The 24,042-nt window shown below is 39.6% G+C and overlaps 1 protein-coding gene across 2 annotated transcripts in view; it reads left to right on the top strand.

The window, feature by feature from the left end:
- The first annotated feature begins 22,024 nt into the window (after nucleotides 1–22,024).
- npas1 (neuronal PAS domain protein 1) overlaps nucleotides 22,025–24,042 on the top strand; it is a 45,414-nt gene continuing 43,396 nt past the window's right edge. Inside the window, exon 1 of one of the 2 annotated variants that reach the window (XM_052576606.1) lies at nucleotides 22,025–23,376. The gene's annotated coding sequence lies outside the window, so the exon portion shown is untranslated. Of the gene's footprint in view, nucleotides 23,377–23,734; nucleotides 23,857–24,042 lie in introns of those variants that run through there. The other variant, XM_052576607.1, reaches the window with a different exon arrangement.

The raw sequence follows: 24,042 nt of genomic DNA, 5'->3' as shown, positions 1-24,042 counted from the left end.
TAGGGCCAGTTTTATCAAACAAGACAAATTAGTGCAGTTACAAAACAGCGCAGATGGGAGGGGAAATTTCTGCTAGCAATGCGCAAAATAAAGAACACAGATGGAACATCTCATTATCATATCAACCAATGAAATATACTAAGTTCAACGCAAATTAGCATAGTCGTAAAAAACGCATTTGAGTTATTTAATTGAATATGCTCCTCCCACAACTTTTGCATCTGAAAATGAAACTCCTACAAATGAATAATCAATAAGGCCAGGAGCAAAAATAACTTTCTATGCCTTTTCAGTGCTAATTCTTTACTGAACGTCTTTAGACGGTTTGCGCTGGGGAAAGTTTTCATGCAAATACATTGCCGTGAAATTTTGCCCCTTTCCTCTCTTTTTTTTTTCACACTTAAAATATTTAGATCAAACTAATTTTAATATTAAACAAAGATAATGCAAGTAAACACAAAATGCAGTTTTAAAATGAAGGAAAAAAGTAAGTGCCCCCTAAACCGAATAACTGGTTGTGCCACCCTTTGTAGCAAAGACAGCAATCAAGCGTTTGCTGTAAACTGGCAATGAGTCTTTCACATCACTGTGGAGGAATTTTGGGCTACTCTTCTTTGAGGAATTGTTTTAATTCAGCCACATTGGAGGGTTTTCGAGAGTGAATGGACTGTATAAGGTCATGCCACAGCATCTCAATCGGATTTAGTCCCAGTCCGGACTTTTGACTTGGTCACTCCAAAACCTTAATATTTTTTTCCTGAGCCATTCAGATGTGGACTTGCTGGTGTGTTTGGGATCATTGTCCTGCTGCATAACCCAAGTATTCTTGAGCTCGAGGTCACAAAGTGACAACTGGACATTCTCCTTCAGGATTTTCTGAGAGTGCAGAAATCATATTTCCATCAATTATGGCAAGTCGTCCAGGTCCTAAAGCTGCAAAACAGCCCCAGACCATCACAATATCACCACCGTGTTTGACTGCTGGTATGATGTTCTTTTTATGAAATGCTGTATTTGGTTTACGCCAGATGTAACGGGACACACACCTTCCAAAAAGTTCAACTTTTGTCTCATCAGTTTACAGAATATTTGTCCAAAAGTCTAATCAAGATATTTTTTGGCAAATGTGAGACAAGCCTTTGTGTTCTTTTTGTTCAGCAGTTGTTTTTTCTTGGAACTGTCCCATGGATGCTGTTTTTGCCCAGTCTCGTTCTTATTGTTGAGTCATGAACACTGACCTTAATTGAGGCCTGCAGTTCTTTAGATGTTGCTCTGGGTTCTTTAATGACCTCCTGGATGAGTCATCGTTGTGCTCTTGGAGTAATTTTTGGGAGGTCGGCCACTCCTTGGAAGGTTCACCACTGTTCCTAGTTTTCTCCATTTGTGGACAATGGCTTTGACCGTGGTTTGCTGGAGTCCCAAAGCCTCGGAAAGCCTTTACAACCCTTTCCAGACTAATACATATCAACTACTTGGTTTCTCATCTGTGTTGTTAGTGTTGTTTTTTAACAAACCTACAACTCCTGCCAGGACCGAGACTCAAACCGGCGGCCATCGAGTAACTAGTCCAAGTTTCTAACCGTTAGGCCACAGCTGCCCTTGAAATCAGGTCTGGGTGTTTCTAAAATAATGTGGTTAATCACAGTTCTTTCATGATGGAGGGGTCAATAATTTTTTTCACATAGGGCCAGGTAGATTTGGACAGCAATTTCCCCTTAATAAATGAAATCATCATTTACCTGTATTAACATGTTAAAATTTGTTTAATGATCTGAATCTTTTTAAGTGTGACAAATATGTAAAACAATAAGAAGGGGGCAAAATACTTTTCGTGCCACTATACATTATTAATAATTTATTTAGTGTGATATTAGCTACAATAAACTGTATTTTATAGATTTTGTTTCTTGTTCTTGCATTATTAAAGGGTTAAATCTGTCATGAATTACTCTCATGTCGTTCCAAACGCGTAAATCCTTTGTCCATCTTTGGAAAACAAATTAGGAAATGTTTAATGAAATCCGAGAGCTTTCTAATCCTGCGTTCCTCATCTACCAAGTTTAAGACCCAGAGAGGTAGTAAGGACATTGTCAGAATAGTCCATGTTGCATCGGTGGTTCAACAGTATTTGTTACGAAGCTACGAAAATACTTTTTGTGCACAAAGAAAACAAAAATAATGACTTTATTCAATAATTTCTTCTCTTCCATGTCAGTTTTCGACATGGAATGCGCATGTGTGTGATGTTGCTGACGCAGGAGCTGGCGTTTTCATTTTTGGATTCAATTACTGAATTATTGAACCAATGAATTAGTAAATATTCTGAAATTGTTATCTAGATTTTTCTGCTGAGTATTCAAGTCAGAGCTCTCAGAAAATTCTGAGTTCACGAGTTATACGAAGACGTGAATTCTTTTGTCAATCTTGTAATTGCATTAATTCCAATATGGCACCAATGCACCTTTTCTGTAATACCAGTACCATGTCAGTAAAGAATTGCATTGTGAATGCTGTATTAAGTTAAATTGGCAAATTGCAAATCAAATGACTTTGTTAACCGCTAAATTTGTTTACTAAAACTGATCAAATGTCTGCCAGTTATGTGCAATCAAATACATATAAAATATTTTCAGTCATGGCATGTTAACTAGCCAGACTCATGAGCTTTTATGAGTGAGTCAGAGAGCACACGGCAGGTTTCATCCCTCAGGATTCATGTGCTCTGTGTGCTCCCATCTCCTGTTTGTTCACCGTTTGTTTGTCGGCCCCTTCCCTGTCTAGCAATGTGTTTTGCATGTAATTGTTGGCTCTCAGCATGGCATATTTTCTCAGGCTTTCATTCAGCAAAACAACAGTGGGCTGTGTCTCAATTTCTTGGCCAGATATTTGATATTGTGGGCTCAAAGCCCCACTGCAGAGATGTTTTTCAGCCTTCACCTTGTACGCAATATATAGCGTCATTTATAATCTGATTTTTTTTTTTTTTCAATGACAAAATATTTAATATGCAGAGAAACGGTTCTTTTAAGCTAAAACATAAACGTCTGGCTCAACCAATCTTTTTATGTAACAATGGAAGACAAGGGTAGTCAGGCAGAAGGCATTATGGAAGCAAAACTTTAAACCAAATACTTTCAACAGTAATTCTGACTGAGCAGTCACCTAGTCACCAACCAGGGGTGTGTTTCTCAAGAAGATCATTTGTTGTTTAACTACCATAGTATGACACATTGCTGGAGAAAATAACTAATCATGGCTGTTTTCTGAAACTTCTTATCTCACACTAACAAGAAACCACGCTTCTAACTACAGTTTTGAAAATTTTGGGGAAACACAGAATTATTGAACTATGTTGGTAACGATAAAAAGACAAAAAAAACATCCCATTTAGGAATGCCATACTGTAGCATTCACCAAAAAACCACCCTAGCATCATGATGGCAAATTTTAAACATTGTTGCAGTTTTGTTTTGCTAATAGTAAAGTGAAAAAAGTTACGTGACATACAGCCAAGTATGGTGACCCATACTCAGAATTCATGCTCTGCATTTAACCCATCCGAAGTCCACACACACAGCGTGAACACACACACACACCATGAACACACACCCAGAGCACTGGGTATCATTTATGCTGCGGCGCCCGAGGAGCAGTTGGGGGTTCAGTGTCTTGCTCAAGGGCACCTAAGTCGTGGTATTGCCAGCCCAAGACTCAAACCCACAACCTTAGGGTTAGGAGTCAAACTCTCTAATCACTAGGCATGCAATACACATGCAGTTCAGTACTTCAAACTGTCCAGGTACTTACTATATATTAGATATAGTATATAGTATATTACTGTATTAGATATAAGCTACAAAGCATAGCAAAACTGATTGGCCAGCTATTGTCTTCTGCTAACTGTCTTCTTTCTGGCACTCATAGCTTTAGCGCTAGCAAAGGTCTGATGCCGTATTTCTTTGTGTCTTCATTCTCTCACTCAGACCGGTAGCGTTAGTCTGAGATAGGGCAATCAAGTTAATTGCCTTGTATATTGCTGAGCAGTCAGCCATGTCAATGCACATTCACAGCATATTACACATAACTGGCAATCACAGCTCATTCCCAGCACAATACGGAGGGCACCGCTAATAATGACTGGAGCTGCGTCCTGTGCCCCATGCCGTTTGGACTGATAGTCTGTTTATGGCAGAATATATGAGCCTGGGAAGATGGAGAACGCTTTGTATGGTTTGGAGTGAATGTGTGTGTATGCACACGTGTCTATGTGCCCAGTGTACGTTTGTGTGAATTTAAAGTAACAATGCATTCCAAATTTATTTTTATTTACACACCCTCATGTTCCAAACGCATGTGACTTACATTCTTATATGTGATAAACTTGGCTATATGATATTGATTTGTATGAAATTGTACGATTTTACGTAAGTGGGACTTCTCATGGGAAGTGGTGGCCTAGTGTTTAGAGAGTTAGACTCCTAACCCTAGGGTTGTGGGTTTGAATCTCGGGCCAGCAATAACACGACTTAAGTGCCCTTGAGCAAAGCATTTGAACCCCCACTTGAAATGGCTGCCCACTGCTCTGGGTGTGTGTTCACTATGTGTGTGTGTGTGTGTGTGTGTGTGTGTTCACTGCTCTGTGTGTGTGCACTTTGGATGGGTTAAATGCAGAGCACAAATTCTGAGTATGGGTCACCATACTTGGCTGAATGTCATGTCACTTTAAGAAGATTGCACAAGTTACAAATGAGATTCTCCAAATTATATGAATAGTCACCAATATGGCAAAATGTAAATAATAGGGTAATACTTTATTTTACAGTTTCATTGTTACACGTGTTACATGTACTTATTAAAGTAAAGCTAGTAAAATATACTTAATTATAAACCCTAATCCAAACCCTAATCTTAATCCTTACCAAATAGCAAAAACAAATTATTAATTAATATTACTCATTACTTAATTGTATAATTACTCTATAACAAAGAGATCTTAAAATATAGAGTAACCAAAAATAGTTATATTTAACATTTCTATTCTAGTTACTTTTGAGTAGTTTTTTTCTTGCTCAGGACACATTTGAGAACATAATTTTTTTTAAAAATATATACATTCATATTATTCAAATCTAATAAAATTTGACTTAAAATTAACAAAATATATGACTTTTGTCTTTCATTTATATAAAAAAATTGTCTTTGATCTTTCGAGCTGTTTAATGGCACTCAGTGGGTGTTGCATGCATCACTCCAAAAGAAGTTAAATAAAAAGTGCATTGCCATTAAAAAAAAGTGTCTCACACGGCTCCGGGGATGAACAGAGTCCTCCTGTAGCTAATCAATGTGTTTTTTGTAAGAAAGATATCCATATTCAAAACATAATAATCACTTAAATGTAGCTTGCGTTCACTGTTGTACACGGAAGCAGTTCAGGGTGGATGACATGTGAGGTCAGTGCATCGATTCGATACTTTTTTAAGGATGGGCGCTTTTTATTTAACTTTTTTTGGGACTGATGCACTGCACCGAAACTAGTTGTGAATTGCCATGAGAGTATGTTGGACTACTTTTTTTTTCATGAAATCGAGATTTTCAGTGAATAGCTACTTACATTTCTGATTTCTATTTTTCATACTAACATTTTATATGACTTCAGAAGATTTGGAATATTGTGCATGAATAATATAGTCCACTAATAGAATAATATGAATTTTCTTTTTCTTTTTTTGTCATTATGGAGTAAGACCCCAACCCCACTGAAATGTGTTTAATGGAAAATAGTCACTTTATGGAAAAGTGGCCAGGATCGTGTTTCGGGAAATTCACCATTTTTTCTTCCACAGAAGAAAGACATTGGTTTGGAATGACAATAAGATGAATAAATAATGTTTGGATGAACTAATTCTTAAAAATAATATAACCATTATGACTCACACAGTCAAACTATAAAAGGTCTCTGGTTTGGTTACAGCAGGAAGGATGTGAGAGAGAAGATTCTTATTCGCCCGAACATTTTGATGCCTTTAGTTTAATGGCTTTGGCACAGGAGGGGAAATCTGGAGGAAGTTGTCATCCATCATGATTTCAGATGTACTCTTTCTGATGATGCTGTGGTGCTTTGATTGATGTGCACGAGGAGAGAGAGAGATGAAAAGAACTGAGGTGTTTAATGGCATTTCTGCCAGGTTTAGTTGTTTACTCTGATGTGCCTGTGCTTGTGGCATTGATTAGTAGTGTTTGCTAAGGCCAGCATCACTATTGCTAGAGCTAGAGTTAGGGATTTTTCTAAACTCCTAAGTGTTAAACCTAAAAGTGTCGCACATTGCACATGTTCCACAATAAATAACAGGGAAAATCTTCATAAAATGTAGTTCTTAGAAGTTCTTGTGTACTGTATTTATTAAAAAAGTGTAAACATGGCACAGTCTAAAAGTTAACATTTACAATAAAATATATTTCATAGGAACATTTTTAGGCAATAACACAAATTCTGTCCTGACAACTCAGTTTATCATGCTAATAAACATGGCATGTTTGGTCTTGGTGGAACAGAATTGCTGCTGCAATACATGTAAGAAATACTGCTGCTGCACATATATGAAATAACTTCTGTTCATACATGAACTCACCCTGTAACAGATCTACACGGGTGGAGCTGGGGGAGGTGGAGGATTTCTGAAGTGCGCTGCAACTGCTACAGCTCTAACTAGCTAAGTATTTGAATGTTGCGCAACAAGCTCATTGGCTGCTGATGTGAACAGAAACCAATCGGCTGCACCATGTGAATGATGTGATCATATCAGATTGAGTTAAAACTATTAGCCTGTGCTATCTAGAGTTTCAAAACTGAACTCTGTATTTGGTGTCTGAAGTTACAGGGCATGCCAAATCACTTCCAGCTCTTCACTAGCTACCATTAGGTGCGTTTCCATTACCCTTCAAATTCCTTAATTGAAATTGTGAGTTGAAAATACGCCAAATTGAAATGCGTCAATTTAGCAAAAATACCCATATATTGCAAAAATGTTTTTTACGCTCGTATGAGGTGGTTTTTCACGCAATGCAAAAGAGGAATAATTCGCAAAACTGCAATGGAAATTAATATATATTTTTTTCACATTTACAGGTCACATGGAATATGTAAAAAGTCATAAAATCATTCTTCAATGTAGTTTAACCTCCAATAAACACTACCGTATTTTTCGGACTATAAGTCGCACCTGAGTATAAGTCGCATCAGTCCAAAAACAAGTCATGACGAGGAAAAAAACATATATAAGTCGCACCGGACTATAAGTCACATTTATTTAGACCCAAGAACCAAGAGAAAACATTACCGTCTCCAGCCGCGAGAGGGCGCTCTATGCTGCTTTGTGTAGACTACAGGAGAACTGAGCAGCATAGAGCGCCCTCTCGCGGCTGGAGACGGTAATGTTTTCTGTTAGTTCATTTCTCTCGGTTCATGTCGAATTAATTTTGATAAATAAGTCACACCTGACTATAAGTCGCAGGACCCGCCAAACTATGAAAAAAAGTGCGACTTATAATCCAGAAAAAATACGGTACATATGTGGCCACTTTCCAGTACAAGGGTGCTTTCCCTAACATGAATGCTTAGAAAATTTACATGACTTATCGCGAGAGGCAAAAGGTCATGGGGACATGGAAAAATTTGTAAATTCCTCCAAAAATACTCTGTTATTATTTTAAATTGTCTGAAGAAGCTGAAGGTTAGATGTTTTACAGTCCCCAAAATGATGTGTGTTCTTCCCCTCGAGTTTTCTGTGTGAAGGATGAAGTCTTGATGAAGTTACCGTGAGCTCATGTTTATTCTGTGGTGTGTAAGTTTGCTCATGGGTGAGCTCTTGTAATTGTGTCTGTGAGAGAACATTCATTTGTCTATGTCACTCTCCTTCCCTTAAGCATGAAGATACACCCAGTCCCATTCTTCAATTAACATGCTCTAGATATTCAAACGAGATTGGAGGGCCTTGACAATCAATGTCCAATTAGAAAGGGCCTTTCCGTGAGTGGAGGATGGAGTGTGGGTAGGATAGAGTCATTAATTCACAGCAAATCACTGATTGTAGATGACTTTGTGAACACATGCGAGCACCTGACCAGAGATCCATGTGTGTGTTTCTTTGCATGCATGCTTTTGTGCATGTTTCTAGAGACCATCTTCCACATTTAAAGGTATAGTCAACCTATAAGATGTTTTTTTTTTTTTTTACCCTAAAAAGAAGTAAATTAGTTTATGGTTAATGAAACAGTCAAGCTATAAATTACAAAAAGCATCTTAAATGCACCAGAATGCCTTGCGATGCCACACAATGACTTGAAAATAAGAAGAGCATGTTTTTATGTATTCATAATTCATATTTTTGGGCTTCATAAAGTCACAAAAGCTATTGTGATGCAGCTGTCCTGATGTCATAATGAAGAAAAAATTATACCATTACATTTTTTTTTTATTGAGAAATCATTAGAAAACTTTAATATTTTAACAAAAATGTAAATGTTATCACATATTACTGTTGAAAATCACTTGGTATGATTTAATAATGTTTTTGAAAGAAGCCTCTTATGTTTATCAAGGCTGCATTTATTTGATTAAAAAACACTAAACTGTAATATTTTTAATATTTATTTAATTTAAAAGAACTGTTTTTAAATATGTAATTTATTTATTTGATGCAAAGCTTTGCTGCTCAATAAATATTTCTTATTATTATCAATGCTGAAAACAGTTGTGTTGCTTAATTTTATTTATTTATTTATTTATTTATTTCGTTTTTGGAGGCTTGCATCTGTCATTGACAGTGATAACGTAGTTTGTAATTAAAAAATAAATAAATAAATGTGTTCAGTTAGAAAAATGCAAACCAAAGGGATCTTCAAGTGGTCTCAGACTTTTGGACCCCAGTGTGGATGAACACTGACTCCCGCCGCACGGTTGTGTATATATCGCCCGTGACTGACAGCAGTCTTAGGCTTCGTAGTCATTTCCCTTTCACTGCCATCATCCTCAAAAACGCCACCTCATTCACCTAGAGCTGCTCTGCTGGAATGACACAGGCTGAGACACAGAGCAGGAAAGGGAGAAACAGGAAGAGAAAAGAGAGAGAAAGACAGAAAGCCCCTCTCACTGCTGCCAGGGGGCACACAGACAGTCCCTGCGTTACGGGAATGCTAATTCTTTTGATTCAACTTCCTTTTTTTTATGGCTGTCTGGGAAGTTGAAGCGATCATTGGACATGCACTGATGGCTCAGTCACTGGCACAAACAGCACGAGTATGTGTGTGTGTGTGTGTGTGAGTGTGTGACCACCCCTTCCCCCCAGCAACCCCCTTCATCCACTTACAATAGATGACATCACATATGTTTGTGAGTCAGTTGCCATGGTTATAGCCTTGTTGCCCAGAGAAGGTCAGTAAAGGGCAGACGTGGGTAACCTTTGTGACCTTTGCCGTCTGTGTTCCTGCCATTCACCTCTAACGTTGTGCATCATCCCCTGCCTTCCCACTGGAGTCTCAAATTATTATATATCGCACCTCTCCTGATCGCAAAGAAGAAATATCTTAATGAGATATTATCAATCATCTTTAGTATTTACTGTATAGAAACTGATCTAGGCCTTCCGGCTCTGATGACTGCAGGGCCAAAAGGGTTGAAGTGTGATCTATTTAGATAACTTGTCCTTTCCTTTCCTTCGTCTGACAGTCAGAGATTATAAGCTTGAACGACAGTAAGTAAATATTTTATGTTTACAGTCGCCTTGGCTAAAAAGCACTTGATTTACCATTTAAATGTTTAGATGTGCAATAATTTCAGTTTTTTCAAAGACATTGTAAGCTGCCTTCCTAGAAAGCATTTTTAAGCATCCACTTCACGCAGCTTCATATATCTTTCATGGAGTCCCACAATGGGGAAAAAAAGGACAGAAATGTTGTATATATTCTAATGCTAGTTAATATTCGAATAATTGGATCTGGAACTGATGATTCATTCAGGAACAAAACAAGGGATTGATTTTATAAATAAGTCATTGAATCATTTACTATTTACATTGGCAGAGAAAACTAGCAATGTCTAAAATTATAATTTACGTAATATTAACTTTTTGTTACATTGGGAAGTTGTGGCCTAGTGGCTAGAGAGTTTGACTCCTAACACTAAGGTTGTGGGTTTGAGTCTTGGGCTGGCAATACCACGACTGAGGTGCCCTTGAGCAAGACACTGAACCCCCAACTGCTCCCCGGGCGCCGCAGCATAAATGATGCCCACTGCTCCAGGTGTGTGTGTGTGTGTGTTCACTGCTCTGTGTGTGTGCACTTTGGATGGGTTAAATGCAGAGCACGAATTCTGAGTATGGGTCACCATACTTGGGCTTAATGTCACTTTCATACTTAATTTTTTAAATAAAAATTATGTCACAAAATCACAATACCTGCTAGTTGCTCCAAAGGCAGCCCAAGCTTTTCGTGCTTGTTCTGTGGCACACACAAGGATCTTTGGGATATTTCCCCTTATTGATTTACACACAGTACAGTGCAGAGAGTTTGTTGAACTGTTATTAGTGCAAGTAACGGACCGTATAACACACACTTGCTCATGTGGTATTGCTTTAATTGGTCATTTAGTAGATACAATCGTTTAACATGCTTTAAAATGAAACCTTTAACCAGTATTTGTGTGCTACTTATTAGCACTTTGTTAGTAACTTCAAACTCTTTAGCAAGTTGTTCTAAGAAGAGTTTTATAATATAACAGATGTTGAAAGAGAAGAGTAGCAAGCTGTTGAATCTATTTAATGCATGATATCTTTTAAACCGTTCACTTTTCAGATTATATACTTTATTTTTAGAATCAGAACTTTTTTTGCCTCCATGAATGGTGATTTTAATGGGGAAAAGCTGCTCTGTTTTGAAAGCAGCCGATCTTTTGAGAAATGTAATTATTTACTCCCCAACAAGAGTATTTCAGGTCAGTCAAGTAAAGTCATTATCAAATGAAAATTCAATTTTCTAAATGCAAGCCATTTATTTTATTTAAACGATTCATCCCCGAAAATGTTTCTCTTTTTCTTTCTTCTGACCTCATCATGTAATGAAAAAAAAAGGTTAAATGTCAGGCTTATGCTAGACTTCTCCCATCATTTACTCCATTTACGCTCAACGACAATCTCATGTTTAGATCTGCCTTCTTCCAATCAACAACTGACGAACAGAACAATGTCTCCACCTTTCTTTTGTTTTTCTGTAATCCGTTTCACATGTGGGCAATACAGAACAAAAGATCTGTTGTGACTTCCATTTCATCTCCAACTTTAAGAGGTTTCATTTGAACTGCTTCAGGAGTGTAGTGAGGCAGCTCCTTTTTGAACAGAGCTTTTACGTTTATAAAATTGCCATGAATTTTGGACTGCGAGGCCATCGATTTGCTATTTCTCATCTTCCCAAACCAATGCGTTTTAGGTACATTTTCTTTGGAAATGCCATTTCCATTTCCCCTGCTTATTTAATTTAAAAAACTATTTCGTAGAATGTTCCTGATTCTCCTTTACAGTCCACACAAACAGCATTTATTAGTAATTCCAGTCTTGTTTATCCATGTCTCTCTCTTCCTTTCTCTTGGCTCGTGTCTCTTTGCTCATCCCTCTCTCCTCTTATCTGTTTTCTTTTCTTCCCCGTTTTCCTTTCACCCCCACCTCTTCCCTCAATCCCTCTCCCTCTCTCATTCATTCTCCCGCACCTCTCGCTGTCCCTCTGTGGCTCACCGTGTCGTGTCCCTAATTTATTTATAATTAGTGCTCTTTGTCAGAATGCAGGGAGAATGTTAAAGTACAAGATGCTCTGGTCTGGGTACAAATGGGCCAGTGTCGTCCTCTCTCCCTCTCCCCCTCTCTCTCTCTGTATCTGTCCACATCTTTGTTCTTCTTAAAACTCTTCATCCATTAGCCACAAGGAGAAGATCAGGGATGCAAACAAGAAATCTAAAGACCTACTAAAGTATATATTGATGATAATTAATACAACTGTAGGTTGACTATCACTTCTGTGAAAGTGTGCAAATTTGGTCATCTTTTTCTGTGCAATTAGAATTAATGGCGGCTGAAGCTGCGAAGCCTCCAAAAAAAAAAAAAAAAAGCTACAGATTAAATTTTTTGGGGGTAAACTAGTCTGCCTCCATGTTTCTTAGGTTAGAACAGACTGAGATGAAGACCTACTGTGGTGGGCATTTTTTAGGAAACCTGTTTGGATGACCATGACTTGCTGGACCAGCTGACCTCATCTTACCATCTTTTTGTCCTTGGACAGAGAGATCACCCTCGTACCGAGTCCCTTCCCTCTTTCTGTGATCTTTCCATTTCCACCCGTGTGCCTTATTCCCTGTCTATCCATCTCTTCCTCTAGCTCTTCTCCTCAATCCCCTCATCCCTCTCTCCCTCCGCTGCCCAAGGCAATGCCATCCTGCAGGCTTTGATCATAGGGCCAGGGAGGAAATGGGAAGTGGGTCAGAAAGTTGAGCTGGAGACTGCAGGGAAACAAGGCTGGAATATCGAGTAGGTGAGCAGGGAGAGAGAGAGAGAGAGCGAGCGCTAGGAAGAGAGAGATAGAGACTGGGGACGGGAGAGGGAAGAGGAGGAGGAGGAGGACAGGAGACGTAGAGGACAGATAAAAAGAAAACAAGAATTTGATCAACAGGAGAAGCCAGTCGAAGAAGAGTCAGAAAAGGTGATGGCAACTTTAAAGTTCGCATGAAATCCAAATGGACCTTGTTTACTCAAGGTTTTGCAGTCCCAACGCTATCTCACGACCAATTCGTACGTATTTTACGAGGTGGCTTATTCGTACGAATTTGTACGACCTCACTCGTACGATTTTATACGACCCCGGTGATGGCTAGGTTTAGGGGCGGGGTTAGGTGTAGGTCATTCGTAAACATTCATACATCGTAAAATACGTACGATTTGGCAACAATCGTATGAATTTGTACGAGTGTGGTCGTACGAGTTCGTATGAATAAGCCACCTTGTGAAAAATGTACGAATTGCCGTCAGATTGGGTTGGCTGTCCACTATTCATCAGGGCACATAATAAAAAAGAAAGAAGGTTTGATTTCATCAAAAAGCAATTAGAGGTTTCTTCAACTTCATGCACTTTTTTCATGAGGACTTTCAGAAAATAAACTTTTTTAATAGGGGACGTTTAATAGATGTTTTTGACTTTTATTTTAGAAAAGTAAATAAGTGTAACGAAAAAGTATAATGAAGAGGGGAGAAAACTGAAATTGTTTTTAAGAAAAATGTATCCCTGGAACCTAAAGTTGAAGAAAATACTAATAATTTGCTCCACCTCTTGAAGAGGTCACCTCACGTCATGTTTTCTCCGATTTGTTAAAGGGGTCATGAACTGAGGAATCAAAATTCCCTTGATTTTTTGACAGAGGTCATTGTACTATAAAAACATCCTGTAAGTTTCAAAACTCAAAACATTCTCATTAGTCTAAATACAGTTAATATTGAAGCCAGTCTGCCAAAACGACTTTTGTGGAATGTGCCTCTCTAAGAATAGACCACGCCTCCACAGAAGAAGATCAACGCCTGCTTCTACATCACTGCCATTTTAGCCCTGTCTACAATCTGCCATGCCTGCATATTTTTATGGATTATAATGTTTTTAATGTCAAAATCTTGATAACATTATGTGGACCTCAGAGAACAGTAGAAAATAAAAACAAAGGCAGTTCATGACCCCTTTAATACGGTTTCATTCACTTCAGCGAAAAGCAAAAGATATGCGCTGCAGTTTATTCATCATCAGCTAATTTCAAAATCAAAGACCACAACAGGAGAGAGATCTGCATCAGCGCTGGAAAAAGATAAGTTAGTCTCATTACTTTTAATGAAGATGATTATGTGTTGAGCATCTGCGACTTACTTTCGGTTTATTTCATGGCAGTTTTGCATCGACTTGCTGAAGAGATTCTCTTAGCATTAGCGCTGTCACGTCTGATTATAACATGCCATATAATCTATAAAACACCTTCACACAATTCTAATTATAAATTATGCAATTTTGGGAGGAGTAATATTCACAAATGGGTTTCAGCAACCAGAAGCATTTACACTTGTCTGGTTTCAACCAGAATGCAGGTCAGATCACCTCCTGAAGTGGTTTGAGTGATCGGATTTATATGCATCTCAAAAGCATTTCAGAGGACTTTACACCTGGTCTTATTACAGTCGGATAGCAACCTGTTTTCCCAGTCTATCTCAATCGCCCTGTTAATTTCCTGTTTTTAAGAAACCCCTCCTTTTGAAACACTGAATGTGATCTGATTGGTTAGCTGGCCCAGTGCATTGTGATTGGGGAACCAGTTAGAACATGTTCTGGAAAGGACACACCCCTTACCTTAAAGGGATAGTTCAACCGAAAATGAAAATGATGTCATTAATTACTTACCCTTATGTCATTTCAAGCCCATTAATAGACCTTTGTTTGTCTTAAGAAGACAAATTAAGATATTTTTGAAGAAATCCGGGAGCTTTCTGACCCTCTACAGACAGCAACAGAACTACCACGTTCAAGACCCAGAAAGGTAGTCAGGACATTGTTAAAACAGTCCATTTGACATCAGTGGCTCAACATTAATTTTCTGAAGCTAGGAGAAGCTACATTTTGTGCACAAAGAAAACAAAAATAACGACTTTATTCAACAATTTCTTCTCTTCCTTGTCAGTCTTTGCAACGCTAACATGATGCATATATGTGTGATGTTGCTGATGCAGGAGCCGACTTTCTGATGCAGAACCAGGATTGTACACACAAGAGATGTGGTACTCTCATGAATGCACGTCGAAGACAAACAAGCGTTTGTTGGAGTTCCTGAAAAGTGTTTTCTGTTAAAGAAAATGTCTCCCTTTGAATTGGATCTTTTTACTGCTCAAACAGCAACATCACACACTAACTAAAGACGAAAAAGTGAAAAAGCATAACAGGACCCATTTATACGATTCCTTTTTGACTGACATCACACAAAATAGATATTTATAAAATCAAGTTTTGTCCTATGTTAGTGCGTTTAATTGCAGATTCTGTTTCTATACAGAAGCAAAAGGGTTTGTGTTGTTTTTAATGGTCCAGAAAATACAGTTGCAGGTCTACAACACTGAATGTCAATGGTTTAGACGGGATCAGACATCCATGTATTTTCCATCTCATTGAGTTGCTCATATTATTAGTATTCTAAACAGCTAATTAATATTCCAGTATCATTAAGCCCTCCTGATGTCGTCAGCTCACCTGGGACGGGGGTTGGGAGGAGGGAAGGGTGGAAGAGGTCTGGCTGGTCAGGGAGAGGTATGGCAGGGCGTCCCACATGGGAGAGAGAGAGGGATTTGGGGATGAGTGAAAGCTGAAGAGAGTTAGAGGATGAGGAGGGGGATGGAAGGGTGTCGAGTGAATAATTGGACCGAGGGGAGCTTACATACAGACAAACACATTGCAGTCCACATGAACACATATTTAAATGCAGATACAAACACACACACACTAATACATTCCCATAATCCACCCACAAAGAATGTTTTCACACACACATTTACACAGTGACATTTTTGCTGACCCTGTTACTAACACACACACACACACACACACACACACACAGAGAGATATGTTCTATAAGTGGACAAGGTAAATTAGAGAGGTAATTACTTTTTGTGCTGTCAGAGCTGCTAGAGGTTGAGATATGCTGTATAAGACAGCTGTGGCTCACTGCTGAATAGAGAACGAGAGACGGACAGTCAAGGAGATGGACAGGTAGAGTCGAAAAGAATACAATAGTATCCAAATCAGTTGGAAAGAAGTTCAGAGTCACACTGGTTAAATGTTATGGACTCTTTTCACAGACTGTGACACATTTCATCAGTAATTAACATCTTACATCTCACAAAGCTTTTTATATTTTCAATTAAGGGGGGACACTGCAGGCAAAAACATTTTTTTCATGCACCTGTCAATTTTTAGATTTTGGGCTTTCATAAAGTGTTTTTTTTCATACTAATGGAAAGAAAACATCCAAAAGACACTGTTAAGTATTTATTTTACAGCACTTTATTTATTTGTGTCAATAGATTTCAGTTACAATACAGCCGTTTTCTCAAAATGAGTTTTTTCTCCAACACTGAGCAATAAATCTCCACTTCAGGGATGATTTTCTTGATTAAACACAACATTTTATTTTCCCCAAAATTGTGAAAATATATTTTGTTTTCCGGCTGTTCAAAGTATTTTCTGAATTATGGAGTGACAAAAAGAGATACACAGAATTCCCTCTGTGAAAACATTTTACTCTAATATGTAAAAAGAAAAATTAAACAAGTATTTTGAAATTGACTTCATCCAGTGTTCAGATTTTTGTACTAGAGATGTATGTAAATTAGCACATATTTAATTAAATAATGCATCATTTGCATATTTAAACATAACATTTAAGAAAACTTGTTTGCAATTATCAATATAATCAATAGTAATGTGATAACTATTAGTTCTTTTTTTTACCCTATTCACCTGCAGTGTCTTGCCTTAAAAGAAAAAAAAAGAAAAAAAACCTAAAGTCTACATTTATACCAAAATATGTAGTGTTAAACACTTGAAATGTATTTTTAATACAACTGCTGAGAGAGTGATTGTGAATTTGACATCTTTTTCTGTTTTCTAGCCGGATGTCGTAGATGTCATTTTGACAGTCTAACTTGTAACTGTAATTAGAGATGCGATGATCGATCCAAAGTATCGATATATCGGTACTGACGCAAGTACCGAAAGTGTTGATACAAAAAAAAAAATATCAATACTACTGTGTGTTTTATTTACCAGTGATTTCATTTATTTAACAACAACAACAACAAAATGCATTGAATTAGACAAATAACCTATGTTAGCAAATAATTGTGTAGGATAGAACTATTTTCCTTCTCATCCGAACACATGCAAATGTTGCAAGACAGAACCAATCCATCACAGAGCATGTTCACTCACTTCTGACACTACATTCAAACAGGGCTGACTGAGTTTCCTAAAGTATTATAAGAAAGCATTAAAGTAGCCTACGTAGTTTGTGCAATTGCATTTATTTAAATTGAACATTGAAAGATAGTACTGATCACGTTCTATTCATTTAGAAATCATACACTGTCAGAATAAAAAGGTAAAAACAGCCGCAGTCCCTTATAAAAATTAAACCCTGGTTTTAATAAAGTGACCATAGTTCAACTGTAGTATTTGTAGATTTGAATCATGTGTAAAAAAATATATATAACCTAATAAGTTACAATTAAGGCATATTGAATGTTAAAATGTGTTTTAAACATAAAGTTAAGTGGTAATCATTACTCATTTTACTCTTAGTAATTGAATTTCATAATTTAAAAGTTTAGTTAAGAAAGTATCATAGCGTTATCGATATCGACAATACTGCCTTGAAAATATCGGTAACGTATCTAAAATAAAATAAATATCGTCCATCGCTAACTGTAATTCTCACCCCTGTCCAGTGGGTGGCAAGCGCACTACAATGTGGCAGTAGATAATGGAATCATCATCAGCCTTTAGAGTAAAATTAAAGCTTGGCATCGGCCTAAAAATGATGATTTGTACAAGGCAGGTTGGATCTGTGCTTTCATGTCATTTACGCCAAATTCTGACCTTACCATCCACATGTCTCAACAGAAATCAAGACTCATCAGACCTGGCGACCTTTTTCCAATCTTCTTCTTGTCCAGTTTCAGTGAGCCTGTGTGAATTGTAGCCTCTGTTTCCTGTTCTTAGCTGAGAGGAGCAACACCTTGTGTGGTCTTCTGCTGCTGTAGCCCGTCTGCTTCAGGGTTTGATGTGTTGTGCGTTCAGAGATAGTATTCTGCATACTTTGGTTGTAACGAGCAGTTATTTGAGTTACTGTCTCTTATTATTTCAGTTTTATTTTGAGTCAAGAGTGATTTACTTTTGTCTGTAGTTATTTGATTACATTTATAATGGTAAAGAACTTTTAATGGACCGCAGCAGTTTTTGAACAAAAAGGAATGTAATGTTACCATTTCCATACTTGCAGCATGAGACATTTTGGTGCTGGATATAGTAGCTAATAGCTGATTGATGTTAATCAAATAGAGTTTATATGCTATTTTGAACTGCATCAGATCTGCAGTATTCATGTTGGGTTAAAGATGATTTCTATCATCAGTCCATTGCTGTTACATATATCAGCTAAAAACGCATGGCTTTGAGTCAGGGACTTCAAAGGCTTGTTCATTTGATGCTCCACATTTTGAAAACTGTATCTGATAGAGTAGCAGTTGAGATCCAAGATATAAGGCAACTTCACATCAGAAAAAATATATATATTTTTGCTTCATCTCTTTACAGTCTTTCAGGGCAGAATGTGGGTGTGACTGTAAACCTTTTAATGCTATAAATACACCTTTTAGTCCAAGAAGTAAAAATCAACTTGAGTGCAGTTAATTCAAATAATGACTGCTTCCAAACAGGTTTCCTTAACACGTCCCCTCTCTGTCAGAGCCATGCCCCCAAAGCTACTCTATTGGTTGAGATAGAATTTAAAGAAGAAAAAACATACAGCTTTGTAATGGGAACATTTTATTTTCTGACTGAATCATTCTTTTAATTCTTTGGCACTCTTTTGAAGATTAAAATGTTTTTTTTTTCTTCCATTTATTTTGGTGATGGTGGAAGCACAGTTGTTATATGGCAGAAGCTGATGTTAATACAGTGAGTGAATACTGGGCCTGTGCCAGGACTGAAATGGTCCAGGTGAGGACATCAGGAGAGGACACTGCTCTCTCTTTGTGTGTGTGTGTGTGTGTGTGTGTGTGTGTGTAAATTCATACGGACAATAACACTCTGCGTTAAAACACTGTCTGAATCTTTATATCAAGGACACTGGACAGTGGATTCAGTGACTTACTCTACACTGCTGTTGTCTTTCTCTTTTACTCTTGCAGCTGCACTCTTGTCATATCACGTTCATATTCTTGTGTCTTTGGACATTGAGTTTCATTGTCTTTATGCGTAAACTTTTCTTGAAGTTTTCAGTGCTTATTTGAAATGAGACAAATTAGCTATTATTTTAATCTTCACTCTGTTAACTAGCCAGGTTTAAATCTTAGTTGCGCAGGTGGGGAACATTGTAACTTGCATTAAAATGCATCTGTTATTAGATGCTAATCTATGACATTAGTGATGCAATTCACATACATTAGTTATTATGTATATTATCTTATTAATTTTATTGAGAAACCGTGAAAACAAACTCATTGTTACAAATTGGTGTGTGCTAAATGAAAGACAAAGTGCTAGAGGAGGATAGTGATCAAAATGAGGAGTTTACTGGATGACGAAGGAGACTAACAGACAATATACTGTATTACATTCAGCATTAACATAGACATTCACATTGAGATGCACATTCACATACATAGCTGGAGGAGCCAGATGGTCCAGATGGTGTCGCTCCCTCATCTCCACCATGGCCTGGTATCCCACCTGCTCCACCGGGCTCCCTCGTCCCTCCGGCTCCACCTTGGACAGTCGTCGACCATCCGCCAGGGGGCCGACAGGCGGAGACTGCACCAGTGCGTGAGGAGCCCAAGATGGAGCAGTGCAGCCGCAGAGCCAGGGTGACATCCAGGATCCGGAGGGCCTAGGTGGAGCAGAAGGCTCAGACGACCAAGGCGGAGGTGGGGTCCTGGAAGACCGAGGTGGAACCAGAGGGAAGGAGGAGCCTGACAGAGCCAGAGGGATGGAGTGACGAGGTGAAACCAGAGGAATGGAGTCCCGAGTCGGCGGATGGTCGACGACTGTCCAAGGTGGAGCCGGAGGGACGAGGGAGCCCGGTGGAGCAGGTGGGATGCCAGGCCATGGTGGAGATGAGGGAGCCAAGGCGGAGCCTCTGGGTTGAAGGACCGAGGAGGAGTCCAGGGCTTGGAGGCTGGAGGCGGAGACAGGGCCTTAACATGCCAAGGCGGAACTGGAGACTGGCAGTCCAGCGGCGAACCATTGCACCCAGATGGCACGAACTGAGGGTGAGCTGCGGGACTGACTGGCACCAGCAGAAATGAGGTCGATGAATGGGCTGGTCTAAGAGGAGGAGAGAGAGGAAGGATGGGAGGTAACACAGCAGGTTCAGGGCTGGATGGAACCAGTGGAAGTGGAGCAGGGGAACTGGCAGGTCTAGGAGGAGGTGGGAGAGGGAGGCTGGGAGGGAATACAGGAGACACAGAAAATTCAGAGCTGGGTGGAACCAGCGGAGAAACAGAAAATTCAGGGCTGGGCGGAACCAGCGGAGAAACAGAAAATTAAGGGCTGGACGGAAGCAGCGGAAATGAGGCATAGGAACTGACTGGAGGAGGTAGGAGTAGGAGACTGAGAGGGTATACAGGGGGATCAGGGCTGGTTGGAACCAGAGGAAAAAAAAAGGGGATTCAGGAATTACCTCCATAGACCAGTCCATTAGATCCATAAGTTGCTCCATATTTCCTGAGACCGAATACAGCTCACCCTCAGTCACGGAAGTGTGGGCAGGGCATTCCTGCACGCCCTCGATCTCCACTAAGATACCCACGAAGCACGGTGTTGCTGGCTCACACACCTGGTCAGTCGCGCTCTCGAGGTCCTGCTCCCTGTCAGTGGATGGCTCGGGCTCTGCGGCTGGCTCTGACTCCGTGTGGCTTGATGGTGGCTGGCTGGTCTCTGGGTCGGGAGTGGGGCTGATGGTCCATGAAGATCCATTTTTCTCCAGCACCCACTCCACAAAAGCGGCGAAATCCTCTCGGGGACCGATCGCTGGTAGGCATGCCTTACTCCGCTCGCTCAGGCCGGTGTAGAAGAAGTTGGAGAGCGAGTGGTCGGGGAAGTGGGTAAGGCACTCCAGATCGAGAAAGTCCCTGGTATGGTCCTCCAGCGAACGGTCCAGTTGCTCCAGGCATAGGAGACGGACTGCTGGGATGGCCATTCCGGGAGAGGGAAAAAGAAAAACGCAGCTAACAATACTATACTGTTGGGTCCGTGATTCTGTTCCAAATTGGTGTGTGCTAAACGAAAGTGCTATAGGAGGATAGTGATCAAAATGAGGAGTTTACTGGATGACGAAGGAGACTAACAGACAATATACTATATTACATTCAGCATTAACATAGACATTCACATTCAGATGCACATTCACATACATTGACACATTTAATCACGGACAAGGAGGAAAAGAACAGAACAGGTATTTAAACACACAGAAGGTAATGAGGGAACTGGAGACAGGTGGGGAATAATCAACTAACCAAAACAAGGAGGAAGGTGACCAAATAAAGGAACAGAAAGTTCATAAATGTAACACTCATAGAGAGAATATTCAGAAATGATTTAATGAAATTGAAAGTATTTATACTGGCTTATCTATTTGTCTGAGAGCTGTGTGTGGAGATGGGTGTGTTGTGTTCATCTCTCTGTTTCTTCATCTTTTTGCCCACATTGTTTTGAACTATGCCATATAGCTCTCTTTTGCAGTGTGTTCATTGTAAAACTCCAAAATCAGTATTTTAATTATTAACAATGCCATTTTATTTAAAAATTAAATTTTATGAAAGAATATTTTAGTTTGTCTTCTATATTTTTGATTAGATCAGATAACAGGTAACCCACTTATGGGGCATTTAATTTACTGTACACTCTTTTAGGGTAAAAAGTATACAGTCTATTAATGAAACAAGACAGCATATTTGTACTAAATCTGTGAAATGAATGCAGAACCCCAAGTAGATTTGCACAAACTGAGAAAGTCAAGAAGTGTGCCCCACTCTTCTCTACTATTTTATACCCACAACAGAACAGACTCGAGGCTTAGTGTTGAGAATCACTGGTGGTACCTCCTTATTCAGCTGGCAAAATCTCTGTTTGTGCTATCGGATATGTGTTTGACAACTTTGCAGTCAGTTGTTTAAACTTCCGAGGGGGTCTTCTAATAGTCTGGACCATCCCCCTGTCCTTTATTTCTCTCTTTCTCCCATTATCTCTTTATGTCCTGCTCCCTGACAACAGCAAAAGTAAGAGCTCCCTTACTAATTTTCCACGCACTTCTTTGTTTTCTCAATATCCCATCACTTTTGACATTTTACAGCCGTAGGCATTCTTTTCTCCTCCTTCCAGAGCGCTTACGCCAATTTTTGGCTTGACATAATCTGAAATGGTGCTTAAGTGAATTTATGTTGTGCCCAGTGCATTAACTTCTGCTGTTTTTGCCTTTATGTTACGGAGAGCTTTTGTGCGAGCGCACCGAGGGAAAAAAGAGAGAGGGAATGAGAATTTGAAACCCAGACCACGGACTAGACAGCCTATCAGTATTCAGCTGAGAAAGTGAGTGATGGAGAGAGAGAGAAACGGAGGAAAGAAAGGAGGAGGGGGTGATGTATCAATATTCTGAGTAGTGTTTGAGGGCAAGAAGAACGATCCGGGGAAGGGTGAAAGAGGGGCGCGGGTGCAAGAAACAGTCCGAGCGGGTTTATTCGCTCAGTGTTTGTTAGCGTGAGTCCATTGGGGCGAGATGATATTGGTAGAGGACGGAGACTCAAGTATGTGTTTGTCTGAGAGAAGTGTTGTTCAAGTCGAATGTGACGGAATCGTAGCCGAACGCTAGCCATAACTCCACTCTCCCTCGCTCTCTTTTACTCTGTGTGCTAATCAGCATTTGAAAGGCAGCTTTGACAGTGAGAAAGAAAAGTGAGGGCAGTGGGGAGGAGGGAGTGTAAACGAGAAAGAAACGAGAGAGAGAGAGAGAGAGAGAGAGAGGTAGGGGCCGTACAAGCATTTCTTTTATATTTACTAGCGATTGAGGAGAGAGAGAGAGGGAGCGGGTGAAGAGACGACCGGTGCGTGCAGCTTTCCCAAGAGGAAATGAAAAGAAAAGAAGCTCAACGAGGAAAGAGAGACAGCCAAAGCCAGGAGCACGCCAGAGGAGGAAACAGACTCGCATCCTCTAACTCCAGTCACATCTGAGACGATCCCGCTTGGAAAGTGAAGGAGGAGAGAGGGGGAGAGCGTGGTCACAGCCGCTGAGCGTCCACACACACACACACTCTTGCGGCAGCGGACCACTGTGTGTTCGCCTGCTCTTTTGTGCCGGCAGCTGGGATAGTTCTTGGCCCCGTCTGACCCCCTTGTCACCCCCTGTGTGAGTGTGTGTGTGTGTGTGGGAGCGCGAGGGGACCAGGAACGTGGACTGAGCGGAGGGGAGGGTCACCGGTTCGGGTGTCTGGACGGAGGAGGAGAGAAACATCTGCCACCAAAACAGCTGGACATGCACATCAGGTGAGTCCCCTTGTACAAGGGAAATGCAACTTCCTCTTGTTCTAGTCGATGTTGACGTCCACATGCCGAACTGTCACATACATACCAGACAGTTTCAAGTCTCACTGATGCAATAGGTTTCTCCGTTCCTCCTAAACTTGTTGATGGCTTCGTGCCTGGAGGCTTGGCTTCCTTGGAAAGTTTTTGGGAAAGGCACTTTGCTCATAAGAGCACTTGTCGTTTTCCCTCAATGATGGAGGTATTAGGAACGGAACGGAGGAACGCTGGGGTTAATTGTGCGGACTGCCTCGGCTTGCTCTCAAACATCATCTCTCACTTAATTAGTGGATCTTACAAGATTAGGGCGCTTTGCGTTGACGCTGTGTTCTGTGGAAGGTAGTGAATGGCAGCGGCGAGACGGCCGTCTTCTATTATCTAATGTCTTTGGATTTAACAACTTCTTCCAAATGACTGGATTTATATTAGAAATTGAAAACATGGGTAAATATGAACCTTTTCTTTCATCAGTCAGTTTGGGTTTAGCGTGGGATTGTTAAAGAATCAAAATGGTTGTAATAATGTCTTTTAATTATGTTCTGCTGTTTTTAAAAATATTACTTTTTGTTAAGAAAAAAAAAATCAAAAATACACTTACGTTAAATGGATAATTAATATTGTAACAAAAAA

The sequence above is a fragment of the Carassius gibelio genome, chromosome B15, assembly GCF_023724105.1.
Source record: "Carassius gibelio isolate Cgi1373 ecotype wild population from Czech Republic chromosome B15, carGib1.2-hapl.c, whole genome shotgun sequence".
Classification (NCBI taxonomy): Eukaryota; Metazoa; Chordata; class Actinopteri; order Cypriniformes; family Cyprinidae; genus Carassius; species Carassius gibelio.
The sequence above is the reverse complement of the archived record's forward strand: the minus strand, read 5'-3'. Positions and strand labels throughout refer to the sequence as shown.